Here is a 19,488-nt window from a genome sequence, read left to right on the forward strand (position 1 = left end):
GCTTTTAGGGATGGCATAAAGAGCCTGCAAAGTCAGCTCCCTCATGGTGTCATGTCTGCCTGATGTTCAGTGGAAAGGATGCAGGCTTGGGAGCAAGCTGTGTAACCTTGAGCAAGTCATTCTGAGCCTCAGGGCCCCATCTACAAAAGGGAGAAACACAACGCCCTATTCCAAAAGGATGTTGTATTAAATGAATGCCTGTACATAAAGCACAGTGTCTAGCTCGTGAAACAGCATTTAATAAATGTTTGTTTCCTTTCACACCACCACGGGCCTTCTGGATGTAAAACAGGATTTGCTGGACCAGTCTGGAAGAGCTGGGCTGTCTCACCAGTGCTTCCCCAGACTCTCTACCAAACCCCCTACAGCCACAGACCCCCACAGCTCCTCTCCCACACCTCTCCAAGTTGTTCTAAGGGCCTCAGATGTGGTTTGGGGCCGAGGGGCTGTTCATTGTTGAACCAAGAGCAGATAAGACTCCCTAGTTTGTGGCAAAGGGTTAGGACAGTAGATGCCAATATAAACATGCAGCCAGTGGGAAGACAGATGCCGCCAGCTCTCAACATCCTGCATTGGCTCCTTGCTCTCCATAGAGAAGTCACAGAAAACATGCGTTCTTCAGAAAGACAAAGAGCAGGGGATTCCCATAATCAGCCAAACTCCATTCTCTACAGAAGAAAGCTGGACATGTCACCCTCACTAGGTCTGTTTGGGGAGACTGGCCTCTGAGTTAAGAGAGTAGAGGTAGCGGAATCAGAATGTAATAGCAGGCAGTCATTAATACTGGGGACTCTGCAGTTCACTTCAAATATAAAACTAAAACTTTTAAGGGGGTTGAAATAATGGAACTTAAATTTCTCTCAAAACCATCAGGTCTCTGAAAATAATTCACTATGAGCTGCTAAAATTAAGAAGATAATGCAAGTTGGGGGTGCCTGGGTGGCTCAATCGGTTGAGCATCCGACTTTGGCTCAGGTCATGATCTCGTGGTTTGTCAGTTTGAGCCCCGCGTTGGGCTCTGTGCTGACAGCTCGGAGCCTGAAGCCTGCTTTGGATTCTGTGTGTCTCCATCTCTCAAAAATAAATAAACATTAAAAAAGAAGAAGAAGATGATAATGCAAGTTAATATACCTAGGAAGGACAAATACCAATTTTTGGATTTATGTTTCAATCTACACTTCTGTTTCCAAAGCCAACTAGACACCAGAAAATGAAATGTCCTCACACTACAAAAGATAGCTGATGTCAGTGGGTAAAACCTCAGACTCTCAAGGTAAGTCTTCCCCTGCAACCAATCCAGGCAAAAAGACCAGAAAAGGCTTCAGAAACTGAAGCCACACACTATGGTGGGGGTGCTCTAAAAACCTTTTCTAACAAGCAATCACTGTAGTGAAATTGGAGAGTTTATAGAAGAAATTAAGCAGGCTCATGCAATTGGAAATTGTGAAATAATAACAGTACAGTTGTATACAGTGCTTACTATGTATATAGTGCTTACCACATGCCAGGCAAGATTCAAATTGTTTTACATAAACCAAGTAACTTAATCTGCGACTGATCTGATGAAGTAGGTACAATTGTTGTCCCCATTTTACAGATGAGAAAATTAAGTCCATGGTCAAACAACAAATAGATGACAGAGACCAGGGAGTCTGGTTCCAAAGTCTAAGGGAGAATGAAGATGGGATAACAAGGGTGTTGTCCAGGTGACTCACTAAAAGAAAGGGGCCTAACAGAATTAGACTAATACTGACATCAGAATGCACAAAGCACTTTCACACACATTAACTAATTCAATCTGTAAAATAGCAGAGGAAACTGAAACCCAGGGCTGTTCAAGTGACTTTCCCAGTTTCACATAGCTTGTAAGTCAAGGTCAGAACATAAATCTACAGCTTTTGATTCCAAGTCCCAAGATTTTTCTAGAGTGTGTTCACCTGGAAAATCTGTCTCTTTGATGAAGAAGGATGGATCAAGTTGTCAAAATTGATGAAAATCTCTTAGGCTATTCAACTTCCTCTGCTCTGATTCCATATTTCCTTAGCAACTGCCTAAATCTAATTCTCTCGCTCAAGTGGGTTTACCTTCAAGGAAGATAACACATAGTCTGAGCTTTCAGGATTATCTGTTCCACTGTAAATTAACAAATCAGAATTCTGGTCTACCAATTAGCTTCCTGTGAGTTGTGCTAGATGAACTGCTTCACCACAACTTGGCCATTCTTCAGTACATAGGTAAAATTAAATGTGTAAACCTACAATGCTTAAGGCTGACTGAAGACCACCAAAGGAATGTTCTTTGCAACCCAACATGAAAACAGCCTTCTGCACTCACTACTGAGTGAATGATTCTCATTTCATAAGCTGTGAGAACAAATAATTAAAAGCAAAGAGGCCCATTAAAATCCTTTCTTTGGCACCTGGACTTCACAACAAGGAAAGAGCAGAGAACCCAGAAAAATGCTTGGGGAGTTCGCTAAAAAAAGAAAGAGAAAGAAAGACTTAACTAATAGCATTCTATAGGAATCTCCTGCAGTGGATTGCAGTTTTGGTATAGCAAAAGATCTCAAAACAAAACAAAATATACACATGACCGTATCCAGTTTTAATTTCATAGACCATTGGGATATGAAGGATCTCCAAAGGTCAGCCACTCATCTGATGCATGGCTGTCACCCACGTTTCTATCAAACCTCGTCCAGGGATAGGAAACTCTTTACCTCCCCAGGAAGCCCATTCTACTGCCAGTCACTCTGCCTGTCCCTAATTCCTTGTATGAGTTGAACTCTTATCTCCTGAGAGTTCCCAGAATGCTCCATCTTTATATCTTCTGGTGCCAAATAACACTTGGAGTGATATCTTTAAAGCTATAATCTTGCTTGCATCAAGGTTTCTTTGTATGGGCTGAACTTCTCCCAGCTTAGTAGCCTGGTATAATGGAAGAATTATATAGTTGTATGAACTAGATTCAATTCCCAGTTCTGGCACTTTCTTTACTATGTGCTCTTGGATATGTTCACCTCTCTGGTCTCAAGTTCCTCATCTGCCAAATGGCAGAACAATACCCACCTCACAGACAGTGAAACACCTGGCACAGAACAGGCTTTCTATAAATGGCAGTACGCTTCCTTCTACCAGTTCCTTCAAATTTCTGTATGTAGTATGGTTTTAACCCTCACCAAGTTTTCCACTATCTTCTAAACCTCATTTTTCATTCCATCCTAGTTGTTCTTTAAATACCTTCAACACTTTGCTCTCCTGGAAATGCTAATCATAGCGCAAGGCTTTAAACAATTGGACTTCAGGTTGCATACACTATAAAGTAGACTGACTAACGTGTTCTTCCCACTGTGGCAGGAACTCTGTCCAACGTCAGGCTTTCCTCCAGTGAGCACAGTAGCATGCATCTACATTTAATCCCTATGTACACACACACACACACACACACACACACACACACGGACTAGGTTTAGGAGTAGAGTTATAAGAAATAGTTACAAAGGAAGAGACAATCATGGTGGGCTTGAAGAAATCACAGCCAAAGGGCTCTTACGAAAGAGACAAGAGCATATAAATGAGGATAGGGTGCTGGCCAAAGTGTTAATGCCGGGCACTGGTGATTCTAGGTATTCCTTCTAGAAACAGAACACGACACTGGGTCACAACAACCATCCTACACACTCATGCCCCTGTCAGGCAAGGCTAGATCATCTGCCTCCAACTGCATGATGTCCTTGGGCAGATCCCTGATCCTCTGAACTGGGAGTTGCATCATCTGTGAAATGAGGGGGTTGAGTAAGGTCTCTTTCAAGGGTGAACATTGTGTGAATCCACTTTCTCAAGAGAGTAAACGCCTCACACATTAAATGAGCATTTCTGACTCAGAGTTAGACCTCTTCTCTCATGTTTTTAAACTTCCTGTTTATCTGCATAAAAAGTCTTTTCTGTTCATCAGCTGGCCTATCTTATCTGACAATTCCTATTTTAGGACTCTCATCCTCAAGACATAGAAACTTAAAACCTTTTCACATACTCTGGTGCTCAACCTTCTTCCCTGGCCAAAACCAAAGCCCCAGACACATTGTAAGATATCAGGCATTGGAAAATCATCTCCTGGGCAAAACAGTTTTGTGTCGCATGAATGTAGTCTATGATTTAAAAACTGGGGGGAAATCTAGGGGCACCTGGCTAGCTCAGTCAGTTAAGCATCTGACTTTGGCTCAGGTCATGATCTCACAGTCTGTGAGTTCGAGCCCTGTGCTGGGCTCTGTGCTGACAGCTTGGAGCTTGGAGCCTGCTTCAAATTCTGCATCTCTCTCTCTCTCTGCCTCTTCCCTGCTCGTGCTGTGTGTCTCTCTCTCAAAAATAAATAAAAACATTAAAAAATAAAATAAAATAAAAACTGGGGGGAAATCTAAATGTCCAATAGTAAGGGTATGGCTTAGAATCTTGTGATATGATCCTAATGAGGAATACTGTGCCTCCATAATTATAAATCAACAAATATTTAATGAGCAGCTGTGCCCCAGACCTGGCTGGGCACAAAGAAGAATGTAGCAAGCTAGCTCTGCCCTGAAGGTGCTTATAATCTGGCTAACTAGAAAACAGGACTAAAATACACAAAATATGTATAAAACAATGTGTATCCTTGTGACACATTATGGACATTAAAGGAGTTTTTGAGAACATGAATGGAACTGAAGAAGATGAGATCATTGGGGGGGGGGGAGATTTAGCAGGGGCATTCCTTGGAGAGGAAGTAAGATTTGAAGAAACATAAGCACTTAGCACAGTCTCAGCACAACCCATGTACATATATCCCCATCCCCTTCCTAGGAGAGGGTAATAACTCCTTGAGAAGCCAGCAGAGGTCCCTAGATGTTTGCAATCATATCTTGTGTCTTCCATAGTTTGATACCACCTAAGGGCATTGTCTCAAGTATTATCAGTGTTTTATAAGTGAGGAAAGATAGCTGAGTGGGATAGAACCACTCCTGAAAGCCAGATCTCAAGAAGTCCCTGCCTCTCTTTTGGGCATCTACTTTGTTTTGAAGTGAGTGTAAGCATTGTCTATTGTGTACACATCTAACATAGGACATTCTTACCACTCCCCTTTCCACTAATTTTTTCTTATTGATGGGGGTGGAGAGGGTGTGGGATCCTTAACAGCATTGGGCAGCAAATTTGAAAGCAGAACTTGTTAGTTTTTAAACAAGGACCAGCCAGTTGGACCACAGAGTGGGTGTTTCCATGCGAATTCCAGCACTTTCAAGTTGCTCCATGAACTGAGCCCAGCCAGGACAGCAAACCTTGTTGGGGTTTTTTTGGTTTTTTTTTTTTTTTTTTTTGCAGCCAGCTCTTTGCTTAGGTCTAGAGAGGGACTCAATTAGCATCATGGAAACACAGAGCAGATTTCAGAAAGGAAAGGTCAGCTAGCTGCAAGCCCTAGCATTTGCTATCAGCCATCTGCCAGGCAGGAAGTGCTACTCAGATCTATTTTTAATCATCTTCCCTAGGCGAGGGCTCCTGGGAGAATGCAGAGGCCAGGCTTATTCCAAGACAAACATTTAATTGCTACCTTTCTGTACACATTCTTAAATAGTCTCTGGATACTCAAGACCAACTTATACATAGATGCCCAGTTCTTGGGTTCTGTCATGTTGGCACCTACCTACAGGGTTGTATTTGGAGGCCCTAGTTGAGGACCTCTTCTTGAGGAAATTTCCTGACTGATAGATCAACTCCACATAACATAACAATCCCTATAACCAGGTTCCAGGGATTTGCTCTGGTTGCAAGTGACAGAGAAGAGAGAAGTTGTGGAAGTCCAGGAGCACATGTTCACTCCCGACAGCGGTGAGACTGGCAATGCTAACTGTGCAAACTTCCTGCTCATTTTTATTTTAAGTGCATCTATCTCTTCAAAAAGGTAAATTAAAACCAGTTCGTCTGGCAGTAACTCATCTGTTACTCAAGATATGGGTTGGCTAAAGAAAGAGGAAAGGTTTCATCTCAATTCCCAGGGACCCAGGCTGTGCTGTGGCTGGTCGTCCAGGCACAGGAACATTTTGTCCGCTGGCTTCATCCCCCTCCTGACTAGGAGCAGTACTCACGACTCAGTTCCACCCAGCCCAAGGAATGAAACATCTCTGCAAGGTCTGGACAGGGAGTCTGCAGGCCATGGCCATAGCAGATTATGCAGAAACGGAGCCTGGCTCAGAAGCTCCTGCATTCTTCCAGCCCACACACTGAATACAGAGTTTCCTTGTCTCTTGACACTTAAAAACTTTCAGCCTCCAATTTCCACCCTTAGGTAAAGCCTAAGCATATGTACAGTTGTACCAATAAAAGATGAAAGCTAGGCAGCTAGCCACCACCCAGGGCCTGCCCCATCAAACACAATAGCAGGGAGCCGCAGCACCCATGCTTTGTGCAGAATGACAAAAGGACAAAGGGGTCTGCTCCAGGTGTTACCCACCTCTCCTCCCTCCCCCTTGCCTCCTCTTAGGAGCTTATCTGTCAGTGAGCAGCCAATGGGAAAGCTAAGCCGAAAGGGCACCTTGGCTGTGGGATCTTTGCCTGGCGATGTGAAATAAGAGACTGAGTATTTGGGGCAACTTAACACCAGCAGGAGCCCAGCCAGAGGGTCAGGGAGGAAGGGACTGAATAGGCAGACATGTGCTTCACAGGAGATCTAACTCCCAGGGGTGGGGGGGTGGGGGGTGGGGGGTGGAATCCCTCCCCTCAGTGCTATGGAACTCTGCCCTGGTGAGCTGGGGCACACATGTCCCTGAAAAGAAAAAAGCCACTGCACAGGGTCACTCTCCCTGACCCAGTTGGACCACAAATTAATTAGGGCTTCTGAGCCGTGCTGACTCTTGAGTTCGTCTTTTTGGTTTCAGGAGCAAAAGGAGCTAATTAGTAAACAGCTTAAGAAATAATAACTTCTTCCCCTGCTGAGAATCACCTGTGCTCTTCCTTCATCCCTTCCCCTGCTTGCCATGGCTCTATGGGTCAAAAAACTCTATTTTAAAAAATCCAGAGGGGCACCTGGGTGGCTCAGTCAGTTAAGCAGCCGACTTTGGCTCAGGTCATGATCTCATGGTTCATGAGTTTGAGTCCTACATCGGGCTCTGTGCTGACAGCTCAGAACCTCGAGCCTGCTTCAGATTCTGTGTCTCCCCCACATCTCTCTCTCTCTCTCTCTCTCTCTCTCTCTCTGCCCCTCCCCCACTTGTGTGTGCGCTCGTGCTTTCTCTCTCTCAAAAATAAATAAACACTAAAAAAAGAAAAAGAGGGGCGCCTGGGTGGCGCAGTCGGTTGGCGTCCGACTTCAGCCAGGTCACGATCTCGCGGTCCGTGAGTTCGAGCCCCGCGTCGGGCTCTGGGCTGATGGCTCAGAGCCTGGAGCCTGTTTCCGATTCTGTGTCTCCCTCTCTCTCTGCCCCTCCCCCGTTCATGCTCTGTCTCTCTCTGTCCCAAAAATAAATAAACGTTGAAAAAAAAAATTTTTTTTTTAATTAAAAAAAAAAAAAAAAACAGAGACCATAGGGTATTATGTTCCATAATATAGAACATAGGGTGTCATGTTTGGTTCAAGTTCAAGACCCCAGGAATAGGGGTTTACCTGGAGATTTCTGAGCCAGGCAGACAGCCTGGGAAGCACCAAGAGAGTAGGCTGGGCTGGGTTTCTCTGCTAATTTAGAGCAAGAAACAGTGTGGTGGAGCACTGAAGGGTATGAACTGGGAGTCATGCCTGAATTCCAATTCTGGTTCCACCCTTTCCTAACTGGGTCCCCTTGATCAATTCAATTTGTCTAAGCCTCACTTTCTTCATCCCAAAATGGTAACAATGGTAGTACATCTCTCTCTGGGTCGGTATGAGACAAAAGATGTGAGACAAAAGATGTAAATATCAGCACTGCACTGGTATTTAGTTAACACTCAGTAAAATGATAACTACTGTCATCATTATTAGAGGAAGATCTCCAAAGAGTTCTCTTCTTTTTCAAACAAATGTTAGTGTTAGTCAAAACCACCAATTGTGCCTTCAGGGAGTGGAAAGTGCTAGAAGGTAGACAGTGAACACTAGGGCCAGCATGCCCTGGCTACCTTCAAAGCAAGGAGAAGGCTGGGACTAGGGTGAGGCAAGCCAGGAAGCCAGCACCTAGCATCTTTAAGGAGGCCCTTGCTCTGAGGTGCTGCCTTTGTACAGCCCCAAGAGTGAATGCTTTTCAAGTCCTGTATCCTAGGTGACTTGTTTCCTTCCCTTAGGCAGGGCCTTCATTCCCAGTCACATTCAGACCTACAGAATAGGAATTTCTGGAAGTAGGTCCTGAAGATCAGTCTTTTTATCCCAGGTTATTCTGATGTGCTGTCAGATTTGGGGATCTCTGCTCAGAATCCCCATTTTCTAAGACCAGTTTCAACTACATTCAGGCATATGCTAAAACACTGGAAAGTACAGAAGCCATCTATTTCTCCCCTTCACTTTGCCCTGTCCCAAACCCCATGACTACACCAAAAGCCACGTGAATTCTGAAACTCAGTTCTCACTTTAACATAATAGAAAAACTCATAAATGTGGGGGTGCAATTGCCACCTTATAATGACTCAGTGAGCTTCAAGAAGCCATACAAGAAAGTCGAGCTAAAGGGAGTACCTGGCCCAGCAAACCAGGGAACTCTAAAAGGCCCTCTTCTCAGAGTTATGAAGGTTTGGTGTCCACCAATGATTTATCTGGCTTCTGATTAACTGAAGGCATCACAAGGAGGAAATGAGCCTGGCTGTGAATTACAGCACTGGCTTAATTATCTGGGTTTATTAACTTTATACAATATCAACATTCCTGTTCACACAGAGCTCATGGATATACAGTTTATAGAAGCTGGAGGAGTTGACTTTATGAACTAGGCTATATTATAATATTCTAGTCCAATCTCAATCAAATGCTATCATTCCCTTGCTTTAAAAGCGCTTTCAATGGCTCCCTACACATACAAAACTGAATCTAAATTCCTTAGCTGGGCCTTCTGAGCCTTGTGCAATCCACACCTCCTGACCTCCTGCTTCCCTCTCTCACCCTCTCCATCTCTTCCTGTGATTCCTTAGGCTTGATCTCCTCTAGAGGATTTCTCTGCCTCTGCTCAGAATGGACCTGCCCCCTCCACCGACTTTTCCTGTTCACTTAGAAAAAACTCATCCTGCTCTTTGCCCCTAGAGCATCCTGAATAACCACTCCCCAAAGCCTGTATTTCACTACATCTTATAATAATTTACCTGTTGGTCTTCCCCACTAGATCATGAGCTACTTAAGGGCAAACATTTTCATGTGTCCATTGCAGTTTTCCCAGTGCCTCATATTCAATATGTGCTGAGTGGTCAGAGAGGTTATGCGACTTACTCAATGCCACGCTGAAGAGTTAGTGGTAGAGCCAGGCCTAGAACAGAGGTGGCTTGACCCTTCATTCAGGACTTGAAAGTGACGCCACTGACTCTGTCTGCAGGGCCCCACATTGTGTTCCCATTACAGTGATGACGTTGTGTGAAAATATGTGCTCTGTCTGGCTTAGTCAGCTTGTAACCTTTGGTGGGAACCTGCGGGTGCTAGGTGGCTGGGCTGAAGTTTGGCCTATGCAGTTGACAACACAGTGTCAAACGGAACTACTCAACGAACACAGTGTGCCAGCTCCTACACTATCTATAGCAAATGTAACCACTGTGTTGGCTTTAGATTCCTCCTGAAATCACATAAACATATTTCTCCAACATGCATTTCACAACTGGTTCCCATCTTGTAGCCTAGGAATTAGCAAATAATGTGCAAGGGCCAAACTGAGCTTCTTACCTGTTTCAGAAGTATTTAACTAGAACACGGCTATGCTCATTTGTTTATGTATTCTCTATGGCTGCAGAGATGGATGGTTGAGACCATATGGCCAGCAGCACCTAAAAATTTACTATCTGGCCTTTGCAGAAAATTTTGCCAACCATTTAGCTGCAGGAAGAGGGAATGAAGACTCCAAAGAGGCCCCTCCCTTCTACCAAGAGACTGGTTGCCCCCACCCTGGAAGGTAGTGGACCAAGTGGCTTTTGCATGATGTCATTTCTTTTTTTAGCACTGGTTACAGGCCTGGGATTCAGGAGATTTTGCCTGACAGAGACACAGAGGGGCCTGAAACACCTAGCACATGGCCTAACATATAATGGTGCTTAGGAAATGTTTTTTAAATAAATAAACAAAGGCATGGGAGGTCAGCCTGTCTGTGTCCATCCTCCCCCCTGTCAGTTTCAAGGTGACCAGTCATACAGGTGCCTGGCAGCAGCCTGGTGACCTAGATTTGTCAGCCCTTATCTTATCGGCTTTCCTTCCCTGTGTGTTTACCCAGTACCTGCACCCACAGTGCCCAGGGCAGACTGGCCTGTTGTTTTTACACAGAAGGAGACAGACAGGGAGGACCTTTCCTCCCCCACAGATACACTTTGCTTTTTCTCTCTCCTGCTGAAGCCAGGATCAAGAAATATGGGGACTTGGAACTTAAGGAGCTCCAATAAGTCTGGTTTCTCCAACTTCCTCTCTCCTTTGGTTTCCTGGGTGAATTTGTCTGGGCGAGGGGGAGGTGGGAAGAGGGGTCTTTAAAGGGCTCCTCAGAGCCCTACCTGTCATTTAGAACATTCTGCATCTAGAGGGGAGAGACTGAGGGTAAAATTGTGCAGCTTTCAGAAGTAAACAAAGCAACCAGCACCCAATGGTTAGAGGCCTGTTCCTGAGAACAGACATTCCTCCAAAGCCACATCAGAGAACAGTGGGTCTAATTCTCCGGCCACCTCGAGCTGCAAGAGCCTAGCTGGCAGTTTTGCCAGCCTGGGAGAGCCTAGGCTGACATTGCAGCAGAGGACAGGGACAGTGAAGAAAAAAGTTCTGCACAGTTGGGCATCTCATGGAAATTAGGCAAACTGGATGGAAAGCAATATGGAAATGTTGGTTTCTTGGCTGCCACAGACAGCCCTGGGTACCAGGTACAGATGGGGATCCCTTCTACTGCCACCAGCTGCTTCTGCAGATAATGGGCTTTCCAGTGACCAAAGGGTCCTGGGCACAAGGTGGCTGAGGGCAAAGCATACATCTGTTTGCCACTATAGTCCCAATACCTAACATGTGAGAGGAGTCGCTAAATGTGGAACAAATGGTAGGGTTCAGTGCAGGAGGTTTCATTCTGGGATCTTTTGTTTGGGCAAGGAAAAACTTTTCTGTCCCCTCCGGTATCTGTTGGAGAGTTAAAGCAAATGCTGTTGTTGGGACCAGCCCTAACAGGGAGGAAAAGGAGTTTCCTGGGCCCCCAAAGTTAGATCATTTTCCTTCTGACAATATAAGTTGTCCCTTCAAAGGACCAAAGGTGTTGGAGGCAGAAGGGAGGGGAGAGCCAGCGCCACCTGCTCAGCCTCTCTCATCACTGGTCTGGGAGGGGAGGGAGTTCATGGACTGATTAGATGTTGTTGTTTTTAGCAGCAGCTGGTGGAGCCATCTCCTCCTCTCTTCCTCTCCTCCCCCCTCCTTCCCTGAGTCACACTCCAGCCACTAGCAATAAGCAAGGGAGGGGAGGGGAGGGGAGGGAAGCGGAGAGCTAAAGCTCCCTGGGTTAGGCAGCCCTGACCTCAGAGACAATGCTCTGGGTCACCGGGTCAAACCCTCCCTTCAGGAGCTGGCTGAGTGCTTTGCAAACAAAGGTATCAGAGATTCTTTTGGGGTTTGTTTTTTTAAAGATAATGAAAATAGCTTCTTTCAAAAGAACCTCTCCACATCCCCCTCCCCCCCCCCCCCCCCCATGAAGCATCCCAGGGTGAACCAGACTGACTAGCAATTCTCAGCTATGGCTCCAACACCCAGGTTGCCTGGGTTGCTGTTGTCACAGTAGTCTAAGGTCTCTGTAACTGGTTGACGTGGGGGTCAGAGGAAAACTCGCCATCTGACAGCTTAGATGGGAAGAGGGCAGGGGCAGATTTTTCCATTTAAATTTTGGAGAGGCTTGACAGCTGTTTGCAGATAAGCCCAACCCCACCTGTCCAAGAGCAGAGGCTGCCACTGTTATTTAATCACCTCCAGAAACCTGCTAGTCCCTTTGGAATTATAAGGAGCAAGAGATTCAATGTTTATAGAGGTCTCAGAAGACCACTGGTAATTGTATAGCTGAGACTCAGACAAAAGGAAGGAACTGTTTACCAGGACTACTAGGGGTGCCAGGATCTGGGAACGTTTGCTACTTTGGTTTTGCTTAATGAGTATTCATAGATAGCAAGTATCAGCCTTTATGGAGCATTTACTATTATGTCAGGCACTCTGAGAAGTACCTTATATTGATCACCTCACTTCATTTCCACAAAAACCTTACAGGTATCTAATATTAATAGTAATCCCATTTTCCCAATGGGATATTAAGACACAGAGAGGTTATTCAACTTGCATAACCACTAAGTGAAGAAAGAAGTCAGGGTTTGAACCCAGGTAGTCTGGCTCAGAGATTGCATTGTTAACCACTAAGTTATGTTGCCTTGCATTATCTTCTGATAATGATGTACTAGAATCAGAAAAAGGGAGAGATGGAACACTTTAATGACAGTCTAATCTAATGCCTCATTTGGATGGATGAAGAAAAAGGAAAGCTACAGAGCACAGTCTTGCCCAAGATCATACACCTTGATGCTTCTGTTTTAGCCATCAGCCCTCTCCCCTAGACCTGCCTCCAGCATCTACAAGCACGAGTTATATGTAAGGCAGTAGGTGGTATGGCAGAGAGGAGGTGGCAAAGTACAAAGTCAAGAGGCACTCAGTTTCTCTGGTCTTTGGTTTCCCAATCTGTAAAATGAGGAGCTGAAGGGGAACATCTAGGTTCAAAGGCCCCTCTAGCTCTAATGTTCTGAGAGTCTATGACTCCAGGTCATTTAGAATCTTATTAGGAAGCAACACAATTATATGTAAAAAGTGCCCATAACCACAATAACACAGACCATATTATTACAAGACAGTCATTATTAACTACCAAATGAACAACTAGACAGTGAACTTCTATAGGCGTTCAGTGGAGGGAGGGACTCCTACAGTCCAGCAAGACAACCTAGAAAATACTTAAACCAGTCCTCAGAAATGGGTAGAGAGTGAATAGAGAGAAAGGAAGAAGGACTTTTCAGACAAGGCAAATGATAGGAGGGAATACAGGGTAGGATTTACCACCAATATTAATGAGAGACCAGAAGACAGTTGACGCCAAATGGAGCCACTTAGGTCATGACTGTCAAGCTATGGTAAAGAAGGCATAGACCTATCTAGACCTGTATCCCACACAGCTTCTTGGTAACCTACGACCTTAGAAAAGTCGCTTAATTCCCACCTTGAGGGGAGGTGGTAAAGTAAGTGATGGAGTAATAAGGAAAATGTCTAAAGGGCCCCCTAGCACACAGTAGATGTTCAATAAATAGTCGTAAAGCAACAATGTAGATTTTTCATCCTTTTTTTTTTTAGGTTACCAACACAACCTCATCTGTAACACTCTTTTGCCCCCACAGTGAGGCTTACACTCCCAAGTACCTCAAAGATAGCACTCTAAGTACAGGAATCATGTTGGCTTCATCTCTCTATCCCTAGCACCCAGCCCAGAGCCTGGCAAGTTGTTTGAAATACAAAAAATATTATTGAACTGAACAATCAGCATATGACGGTGGATTCTGGTCAGGCCCCAAAAAACAAAACAGCCAAACCAGCATTGGTGCAGCTTTACTATTCCAGAGACAGAGGGAGTGCCAATGCTCAAATAAAAACACAGGGCAGGGGTCCTGTACCTACTTCTTGTTTCTCAGGAAAGACACCCTGTTGAAAAGAGTTTCTTTGGGGCGCCTGGGTGGCGCAGTCGGTTAAGCGTCCGACTTCAGCCAGGTCACGATCTCGCGGTCCGTGAGTTCGAGCCCCGCGTCGGGCTCTGGGCTGATGGCTCAGAGCCTGGAGCCTGTTTCCGATTCTGTGTCTCCCTCTCTCTCTGCCCCTCCCCCGTTCATGCTCTGTCTCTCTCTGTCCCAAAAATAAATAAAAACGTTGAAAAAAAAAATTTAAAAAAAAAAAAAAAAAAGAAAAGAGTTTCTTTGGATTTTAAGTACACAAGCTTGCAATCATCAGCCTCCTTATTGAATGCCAAAACACTAATATACAAACCAATCTTATGATTGGAACCTTACAGGCATTTGCAAACCACAGAGTTAATTTTCAGGGTACGCCTCATAGCTCAAGTCAACATTTCCTTTTGGTATTTAAAGCAACCACATAGAAAGGATCACATTTGAGCAGATTCATGCTCCAGCTGCCTGCAGTCTGTAGCAAAAAAAAAAAAAAAAAAAAAAATCCACAGATGATTCACCAGACTTGGTCGCTAGCAGCTCCTCTACAATAAATTGGTGAGCAATTCTACTCGTGCCTAGATCATCAATTTTCATAGGGAGCAGGTATGACTATGGGACAGGTCTGTCTCCCATCCAGAGTATGACCTCCTAAACTCAATTCCTCTTGTTCATGACTACAAGTGATAGAATATTTTAAACCTTAGAATGCTTATATTTCTTTCCCAAGCAATGCTCAACAAAACTTCACTGAATAACTTCCATGTGCCCCAAACACCTGTAGATCACTGCAATGCATATACACTGGTTCCTCCATCTCTGGTCTCTTCTTTAGTAGTTCACCTACCACACTGTGACAACATTTGCCATCTCAAAGCAAAGCTCTTTCTGGCTGTGTCATTACTTGCTCAAAAGTTTCAGTGGCACCCAACTGCCAGCAGTATAAAGCCAGGACTTCTATTCTCCCAACAGTCTGGCTTCAACTCCTTCGACCTGTTTTCACACAGCTCCTCAACATCTAACCTATAGGAATGGCTGCTCCCTCATGCTTCCTGCCTGCACTTCTTTGTTCACGCTGCTCTTTTTACTGGTCCCTCCTCATCCATTTCCGCATGTCCAGGTTCTTGCTTCAAGGCACACCTCAATGTCACTTATTCTACCAAGTCTTCCCAGAACTTCAATTCCTAGACAGATGGATTTTAATGGTGTCTTTTTTGGGTTTTTTTGATCAACAACTTTTGAGAGCCTGCAGAAAGCTACGGAACCCTCTCTTGAAAAACAGATATGCACATAGAATTGAACATACAGTTTCAGAGATTCCCTGAAGCCAGTCCATGAGCTCCAAATTAAGACCCTCTTATGTCTGTCTCTATTTTGGAATAATAATTGTCATTTGTTCATATATTCACTGAAAATCTACCAGTCTTTGGGAGCTGTGCAGAGTGCTGGAGAAACAAAGATGGTATCACAATTATCTCCTCAAGCATTTCACAAGCTAATGGAGATATGTGCTGTTACACTGTGATAAGTGCCCTAAGATAAACATAAGGTGAAATACAAATTTCAAGAAGGGATGACTTATGAACCTATTATCTCCCAGCTAGAGTCCAAGTTCCTTGAGGATAAAATCCTTGAGGGTAATATTATAATATCTACTAGAGTGCTACACAGAGTACATATTGAGTACATGTGCAATTACAGAACAGTGCCCATGAGACAAAACTGCATGTACAGGCACAGCCCCCACTGCCCTCCACCCCCACCTCCCAGTGGCCTCTGAGATCCAGTGAAGGTGGTTCCATGTTCGAACAATCATGCTATACAATTTAACCTAGCAATAATTTATGATTTATCCTACGCTGAAGTGATTCATTCTCTGTCCCAATGGAGAAAAGATACCATAACATACTACCCCTTACATGCTTCAAATGGTTTCTTTTCACCAAGGAACACTGTAATCTAACCATATCCCTTTGTTTGGAGGTTTTCTGTATAAGATCTGTCACCCCTTCCCAAATGATCAACAGACAGCCCTTTTGCACTCCTCCAGAACTATCACTTCATCAGAAGATTAGGGCTTTCAAAGGTCAGATAGTTGGGAAAAAGAAGTCAGTGATTTAAGGTTTTACAAAAGCTAAATTGATTGAATGTGTTTTTAAACGGGGCTTACTGGTTTATGTTGGAACTCTTCCATAATTTATCACTTCTGCCTTTGCTGTACCTCAGAAATGCTGTTTAGGAAACCAACAAACACTGCAAAAGAAGCAAAGGTACCCACTATGGTATGGGTCCTACCAACATGGTTGTTACTGACATCTTTTTTCTTAAAGCCCATCAGCAACTCTGGTACAATCATAGGTCACGTTATTTCAGAAACAAAAATTTCACTTTTTATGCTATAGACATCTATAGGTTTACATATAATCTAGTTTTCCCCTCCTGCTAGAATAGAAATACTAATTTTATTGCATTACAGTTTTTTTAAGAATCGTTGTCACATATCCATTGGACACCAAAAACCTTTCAAATAATAAAATTGGAATTCAACATATATTTTGCTAGTTAGGAAAGCTCAGAATTATCTTCAAGAGCCACATCGTATCGTATATATTCTTTATGAATTATACTGCTTGCTGTGACACAGCTGTCATTAACACTATTAAATACAATCCAAAGCTCACTATAACATTTTTTTTTTTTTTTTAACGTTTATTTATTTTTGAGACAGGGAGAGACAGCATGAATGGGGGAGGATCAGAGAGAGAGGGAGACATAGAATCTGAAACAGGCTCCAGGCTCTGAGCTGTCAGCACAGAGCCCGACGCGGGGTTCGAACTCACGGACCGCGAGATCACGACCTGAGCCGAAGTCAGATGCTTAACCGACTAAGCCACCCAGGTGCCCCTCACTATAACATTTTCAAGACACTTAGAGAAAAAGAAATGAGTGGATTTTTAGAAATTCTATTCTTATATTTATTTTTAACATCGAACTTTCCAGGATATTTATTATACATTAAAGACAAGCTGGTGGGTGGTGTAAATGAAGAGAAACACATCCCTGACGAGTAGAATGGAAAGGATAGAACAGATCTCTGGACTTCCACATCAGCACCCCTCTATGTCCACTACCTATAAGCCACTGTGTTATGGGTACTAGTCTTTTTGAGAATCACTGGTGTTGAACACTAGTGCTCAGAAGCAGAGGTTCAGAAGCCACGGCGGGCAAAGGGGGCCTCTCAGTAGCCACTAGACCAATACATGGCCTCAGAACACCCTCCTCCTCACCACTTTTCTCAAAGCAATGCTGTACCTTACATCTAAGCAGGCAAGGAAAACCAAAATGCTACTGCTGTAAGGCAAATGGAACCCTACAGGGAACAAAAAGAACTGGCCTCCTAAAACCTCCCAGCCTCACAAGGAGGCCCAGTGCTTGAAAAAAGCCAGAGCTCTTCACACAGAGCACAGCTGAGGGAGCACGAAATACAGATGTGTGGTTCTGAGGCTGTGGAACCTCAGGCCAGTCACTAAGTTGCCCACAGCCTGTTTCCTCATGAAGAGAGGCTGGGCTAGATGATCTGCAATTCTAGGAGTTCTGTATTTGCCACCAGAAGATAATCTGACCTGAAGATTGGACATAGCAATAAACAGCTTTCTACCTTCCCCCTGCACTGGACACCCACTCTGCAGCCTCCTACAACAGCTTCCCTCCAAGGACCAGAGCAAACTGGGTCTTGGAATGAAGCCATCATCCCCAAAGTGAGTTTGTGAGAGGTTAATCCAACTCACCATTCCCAAATATCCTGCTCCACGATGCCATCAAACAGTGATAGGTCGGCAGGAGAGAAACAAAGGAAGGATCTCAGACAGAAAATTTTCATGAAAAAAATTTGTGAAGATCCAGGCTTCCATAATAGCTAGTTTCCACTGCAATGAGCATTCGATTGTTCCCGCTTGGGGCAACTAGCTGTTCCAACTGAAACTATTATTATTTGATAACCACAGTATATTTTTATAATGGGGCTTGCACCATGAAGTGAGAAAAAACAATGTGAGCAATTCCTCATGCCAACTTAAAATACCTCTGCATGCAAACACTCCAGCATTTAGACCACAACACCCCCTAAGAAAATGTAGGATGTCTCAGCACATTCCCTAGATAGTTCTGTCATCAATTCAAAAAGCACCCCCACCCCCATCCTACAGAGCAATGCTGTTACCTTTGTGCAGACACACACAAACTTTACTGTCGTCCTCTTCTATGGCCTTTTCCTCTTAAATCAAACTCCTGGGCTCCAGGTTCTAAAGTGAAACTACCTTAGCTAGACTAAATTTGCTTGGTATCAGGCAAGAACAATCCCCTCCGTCACCCCCAATCCCGCTTTGGACCAAGAGAAGCAAAGGGACTACACTATGTATTTGCATAGGAGCTTTGTGATTTGCCAACCACCCCCACACCCATGATCTCATCCAGCCTCGTAACAACCCAATGAGGTAAACCTCCTCACCGAACCTTCAAATATGGTTATATCTACTTTCCAGGACTGTTATGGAGATGGCACATAGTAAGCACACAGGAAGTGCTAGCTACTGGGCATTACACACAGCAAATATTACTTCATTCCTTTTATTAGTGAGAAACTGAGGGGCGCCTGGGTGGCTCAGTCGGTTAAGCATCTGACTTCGGCTCAGGTCGTGATCTCACGGTTCATGGGTTAGAGCCCTGCGTCGGGCTCTGTGCTGACAGCTCGGAGCCTGGAGCCTGCTTCGGATTCTGTGTCTCCCTCTTTCTCTGCCCCTCCCCTGTTCATGCTGTCTCTGTCTCTCAAAAATAAATAGATGTAAAAAAAAAAAATTATTAGTGAGAAACTGAGACTCAGAGGTTGGACAGTTGATTCCAGGCAATGAGGCCTCTGGGGATTTACAGCAAGCCAGGACGGTGGAAAGCCTGGTGCAGGATTCTTTCCACCACCTCAGTACAGACCCTAATTGTTCAAAACTTTGCAACTACACATTTCCACGGGAGCCCAAAGTCCTGACTCTGTTCCCAGTTCTCTACCAGCCACATACTCCGAGCTTTAGTTCTCTGGACCTTTGTGTTCACTTCTCCATAAGGAAGTCAGACTCACTTTTTTTTTTTTTTTTTTTTTTTTTTAAACCAAACAACGGAATGTCAGGCTTCCAGATGAAAGGCTCTATTACAAGTACAAAGTATCATTTAATTACACTGCTGCTCCAGTTATCTGCTTCCCAGCTCCTAACTCCCACTGGGCAGATTCTGAAACCACATAGGAGATTATGTCAAGAGGGGAGAACAGGAGAAACATTCTCTCCCTGAACTTTCTTAAATGGAAGAGAGAAACAAAATGAAAAGAAAGGCCCATTTTCCAAGGAGGGGGCTGGGGCAGTGATCTTTCCGTTAAGTGGACCTGCATAAGAATCTATAGATTATTTAATGCTGGGGGTGGCTGCGGAATGAAATAAAGGAATCTTTGTGCCGTGCCAGCCACAGTTCCCTCACCCTCTCCCCACAGCCAGGCATTTAACCCAACTTTTTAAATCATCAAGCTCTAATGCACCCCATCTGTGCACCGGTTGTGGCCAGTGAA

General features: G+C 44.3%; 1 protein-coding gene across 4 annotated transcripts in view; it reads right to left on the reverse strand.

Annotated features, from left to right (window-relative positions):
- YPEL2 (yippee like 2) overlaps positions 1 to 19,488 on the reverse strand; it is a 65,971-nt gene that overhangs the window by 21,711 nt on the left and 24,772 nt on the right. The gene's annotated exons all lie outside the window — the stretch shown is intronic.

Source organism: Puma concolor, chromosome E1, assembly GCF_028749965.1.
Source record: "Puma concolor isolate L17-30 chromosome E1, mPumCon1.1.hap2, whole genome shotgun sequence".
Lineage (NCBI taxonomy): Eukaryota > Metazoa > Chordata > Mammalia > Carnivora > Felidae > Puma > Puma concolor.